The following is a 5,951-nucleotide window of genomic DNA, read 5'->3' on the forward strand; positions in this document are numbered from 1 at the left end:
GCTTTTACACAGAGTGGATTCTGTCTGGATTACTCAGCAGAACTGTTTTTTATTACTGAGAGTTCTTTTCAGGCTTGCGGCGGGGGGTGCTGTCATCTTTCTTTCTTTTTTCAAATTAAAATCCTATGACTCTGAAGTTGACATTGTTAAAGCTCATATGTCCTAGTTTTGTAGTGAAAATACAGAAAGTCACGTTTAAAAAAATACAAATTTTGTCACAAAGATAAAAAAAAATGTTATTTTGTTCTGCCTGCTACTGACTGAGGAAAACAAATCCAAAAAGCAGACAGAGCATTAAAATGAGACACACCACAGAGTGACTCCTCACTCATATTCGTCCTTGTTCTCAAGGTGGACTTTACAGTAAATTCAAAGTCCATTTACTACACGCAGAATGTGCAAAAAAAAAAAAATCGATTGGCTTTAAAACCGTTAACTTTTTTGCCAGTCGTGCGAGACCTGACCATCAGGTGTCACACCTGCTCAAATATCACCACACACTGCATCAGCACAAAACTCTCCTTCACTCAGCTGAGAAGGACGACAGCGGGGAGGGAACGTCACCGCCGGTTTCGCTCAGTAGATGGCAGTAGAAGCTCATCGCCTGGAGTTTAGCATGAACAGGAACAAGTAAAAAAAAAAAGATTTCTTCTCATTTAGATTAAAAACCAAAAACGTACACATTCTGGCCACTTTATTAGGTACACTTGTTCAGTCTCCACAAACACTCCCTTCCTAAAACCGACGACCTATTGGGATTTTTCCACGCATGGGTTCGTGAAAACGGTCCAAAAATGTTATGACTCTGCAGCAGCTCTGTGACGCTGCCGTGGGAATTTGGACCAAAACCCCTCAGGACTGCAGCATCCAGCCTCCTGTTAAAGCTCTGCCACAGCAGAATCAAGGCAGCTCTGTAAGCACAGCAATGTCTAAGCCAGTGCTGGGAACAAGTCCCACAGGTCACATGTTTTACTCCCTTAAACATTATGAGGAAGACGAATCATGACAACAAAAGCAAATGCTGTGTATTTGAGGCCACTGAGGACCACAAAAAAAAAAAAAATCTAAGTACTGGAACAACAACAACACAGTGAACATAGACAGTGAATGGAGAACATGTCGGCAAATGAAAAAAGAACAGGATCTTCTGTTTGTGTATATACATATATACAGTATATACTGTATATATACACGAGGCTCTGTTCTGATTGATATTAGGTTTTTAAGGTAGAAATGTTTGCTACCTTAAAAAAAATTTAAATATTTAAAGAAAATACTTAGATAATCATAAAAGAAATCATTAAAGAGTACCAAAATGTCAAAAATACAAATATATGTAATTTAGGAATATTAACTTTTTGCCCATATCCGATATGCCTATATCGTCCAAACACTTGATTTCCAATTCCTACATCAACCAATACCGATATATGCAGCCGTTTGGATTAAAGGGAGAGGACACATTTCACTGTGTGCATTGGTGTACTGTCACAACGACAATACTGTAAACAATTCAAATAATAGTTTGAGTTTCACTTCAAAACAATTTTTAGGTCACATTATCTGGGCAAAACCCAAGCAGTGCGCTATCGGGTTTTAATTATCAGAGGAAAAACCAATAATGATTCTTACCGATATTACATAATTAAGCTAATATCGGTCGATAATATCGCTTGGTCGTTGGCCTTTCTGCCTCTTGTAGTTGATGAGTGAAACAAAGTGATTATGGTGGATCGTATTTTTTTAAGCCAATATTAGCATATTATATAATATCTGTAAGAATCGTTACCAGTTTATCACAATGCCTGATGTGCCCTAAAAATCGTTTTAGGGATATACGGCTGTGTATTAAAGTGAAAGTCACTAGATGGCAGCATTGCAGCTCATTTAATTAATCTCATACTCATACAGTGGTTTGTACAGATAAATAAAAATATATTACCAGGTCTATATTGGTATCGGTTGATATCGGACTCAGAAATTAAGTTTTTGGACAATATCGGATTTCGGCAAAAAGCTAATATCGGACATCCTTAGTTAAAACCTGTCTAACTGAGAGCACTAGTCAGTTCAACGTTTAGTCAAATGTTGAAATATTTTCTCTCCAGCTATTTCATCTTCATAGTGGCTTGTTTGTCATTTTTTAGCTACCTTTAGTTACCTTTTTGGCAAAACTCCAAAAATATAAATATTTAAGTATACATATTTCGTTCCTTCATTCTTTTGAGACCTTCGAGTTATGAGATATGCTGGAGAAAACTAAAACTGAGGGCTTACAAAACTGCTTTCACACCTAAATTCACACCTTCTCACCTCTCAGCTGTTTGTACTGCAGATCTTCATTTACATGACTTTCACACCTCGTCTCAAATCCAGTTGAGCAGGCTGAACATCATGGATGGATGACAGGATTTACAGCAGCTCCTACACAAGCTAGGTCGGCGGTGGGGAGTCAGAAAAGGTCTAGGAGCGAAGAAAGAAAATGTAATGTGCAAAACCCACAGTGTTCTGCATTCATGTGTGAGGCTCCTGTGTAGATGTCAGTATGCATTTAAGTCCTTCATGGAGATAAAGCCGGCGTGTCATCACAGACAATGCAGCAGGGTTAGTGTGGAGCAGCCAGATAACAGCGAGGATGGAGGATGAAGGAAACAGGATGGAGTCCAGGCTGTTGTGTTGACAAAACTCTGTGGGCTCCAGAACGGAAACAACAGACGAGCAGCTGCAATCATCACAGCTCAACACTGGAAAATGTGTGTGTTAAATCTATAGACACCCACAGACACCAACACACATTAGCTACAGTTAAAGGGGCAGTTTGAAATAGGCGGAAATTTGGAGATTTTCTAGCTGGGAGTTAAAGGGAAATTTGCATCATGATGAAGTTATTGCAGGAAAATGATTGGGTATAAGAGAAGTAATAGAAATTAGAAAGAAATTTTAAGGGCAAAAAAATGGAGCCTGGGTTCAAATACATAACATCAATCACTACAGCATTTCCTTCACTCTTCACCAGGGTTCAACAACATGGATGGATGATAGAGAAAAAAAAAATCAAATTCATCATCGAGGAAAGAGCTCATTTTTTAGAATCAAATTATATTCACAAATGTTTTAATTACATAGATCCAAAATAAATGAAATGAAATGAAAAAAACCTGTCTTCCTCTGCACACGAGTTTAAAAGAATTGCCTGTAACCACTGATTTTCAGCTCATTATCTCTCATTAGTTTCATCTGATGAGAATCTGTCAGGTTGTAGCCTGTTAGCATTGATCTTCACACTGGCGCTAATCGATTCTTACTGCCCCCGTCAGACGGACGCTGATCTAAAACACATCAGATATGACTTTACTGACAGAGGTCACGTCCGCACAAGCACACTGTCTACATTACTAATGTCTACGCTGAGGTAAGATTTTGATTCAACTTGCAACTTCAGACGTGCCAGTGTTGCTGCCGAGGTAACATCTGATGTGTTACAGCCACGAACATTTAGTCATTTAGTTCTTGAATAAAGTAAACGGAATTTAATTTAATGTAATAGATGTGATTTACTGACTTATACTGCAAATGTAATAGATGTGATTTACTGACTTACACTGCATAAAAAAACAAACAAACAAAAACAGAAACAGCGGCTTTAAAGTGCCCTGCAGCAGACCAGTAATGCTCAAAATATCATCACCAATGCTATGCAACATGCTCCTAATTCAGCAGATTTAGACTCATATGTGCACTTTTCATTACATCCTTGATTTTTGATCGTACAATGTAGGCACAGGACAGTGATGACTCCACTGACGAAATTTGATTTGCCACACCTTACTTATTCCCAGTGTTGTTGCAACACGTCATGCTCCGTTGTATGTATTTACCTATACTCTGTGCACGTGTCATTTCATAACGTATGCTAATGTAGGATGACATCTACATTTTATTGTCTTTTTCACTGTAATCTAACCATTCCCCCCCCCCCCTCCCCTGCTGTCCAACAGGTGTTGTCATGACAACCGTGGAGCATTCGTCTGACAAACAAAAGAAACGGCATCTGAGAGGAGACAGAGACACAAATAGATCATAACACGTCTGTCACTTGTTTGAGTTAAAACTGTCACTTTTCTGAACAACAAAGGATGTTTCTCCTTCTTTGTCATCACTGTGCTTTTGTTTTTTTTCCAGTACAAAAAAAAAAAAGGGTTTTTTTTTTTGTTTGAAAAAAAAAAAAAAAAAAAAAAAAAAAATCAGACTGAAGGAGCCATGAGAGTGTTTGCAGCAGCTACTACTACTAATGTATTAGCAATGGCTCGTACACATGGGTGTTGATGATAACATTAGAGCATGATCATGGAGAACAACAAAGATGGACTGACCACAGCTAAAGAAAAACAACAACAACAACAAAAATCTATGGCTTTTAACTACTTTTGGTGTATCCTAGTGGTGAGTCAAATGTCGTGTCTGGGCGACCTGTTTGATATAATTGCTAGCTTTAAGCATGTTTTACCTAAATGTGCCCACAGTGATAGTCTGTTGTTTTTATAACTTTTTTTTGTAGCATTTAGCATTTTTACATTTCCATCTTACTTCCAATTTCAGTTAATTTCAGAGATTTATTTATTTCTATCTATTTATCCTTCCACCCATACGGGTATATTATACACATATATAATTAGTACATTAATATGTATATCTTAATTCATTTATATATAGATATATTTTACAGATCAGTAATTAAGGAACTAAAAACTAAAAAAAGAAACCTTTGTTCTACCGTTTCCAAATTTGTGACCCTGGTTTGACATAAAGACAAAGACAGGAGAAGAGGCTTCAACATTAATTAAAGAGGTCACGCAGACCAACGGGTGGTAATGATGCTGTCAAAATGCAGCGACAGACCTTGTCCACAGAAGATTTTCAAAGTTTACATCACGCTCAGACATAGTTTTAAACCACACAGATTTAAATGACTGAATCGTTTTCATCATCGAGGTAAGACAGTGTTGAATTATAGTTTTGATTTCATTATCTAACTGAAGACGTGTTTTCATTCAAAGCAGATGAATACGAACACATTCTTAAACATGAACAAATATCTGTCTGATACAATGCTAAAAGAGAAAGTTTAGGTAAAATACTCTGGGGAGAAAGTACAGAGATTCTTATACTTCTCCTGAGGTTGAGACAGGAATAGACTTTCTCCAGCAGAAGTTTTCATAACTTCACACTTTCAAAGACACACAGAACAAAAAAAAAAAATCTAACCCTGAACATGTCTTTGTAGCTCAGCATTGCAAACAAAGCCTCACCAGTTCAGAGATGATGCAATGTATTTCCATATTCACAATGTAGAAACAGCGGAAAAGACAAAGAGACCGAACACTTTGTTTTCTGATGAAATCTTCTCCTGCAGGAGCAACGAGTCCCTTCCTGGTTGGCATCACAAGAAACCTCAAAAAGTTATCGCTGTGTGTCAGGTGTCAGGTTTATTTCCGGTCTTCTGCTTTTGCTCGATGGCAAGAGTCAGACGAGCTACAACCAGTAGAGTCAGAAATAAACTGGGGTTCAAAATGACCTGGTTATAAGCCTTATATAATTTCCTTATAAAATGCACATTTGCAAGGCTAAAAAAATTAATTAGAAATTAACTTGATAATATAGCCAAAAGTTGTACTCAGGCTTGTATATAAATTGTTCACAATTTGCCCAAAATAATAATAATAATAATGGTAAAAAAAAAAACATAAAATATATTGATCCAAAGATTATATTTAAAAAATGTAAAAACCTTGTGAAGCTAGGTAGCAACAAATATACAGTTATATAATATAAAATGGTACAACTTAGCATGTAAATTAAAAAAGAATTAACTACATAATAAAGCCTAAAGCTGTTCACAGCTTGTATAGAAATTGTTAATAATTTGCCTCTAATAATAATAATAATAATAA

The sequence above is a fragment of the Cynoglossus semilaevis genome, chromosome 15 (genome assembly GCF_000523025.1).
Source record: "Cynoglossus semilaevis isolate Cse_v1.0 chromosome 15, Cse_v1.0, whole genome shotgun sequence".
In the NCBI taxonomy this organism is placed as follows: Eukaryota; Metazoa; Chordata; class Actinopteri; order Pleuronectiformes; family Cynoglossidae; genus Cynoglossus; species Cynoglossus semilaevis.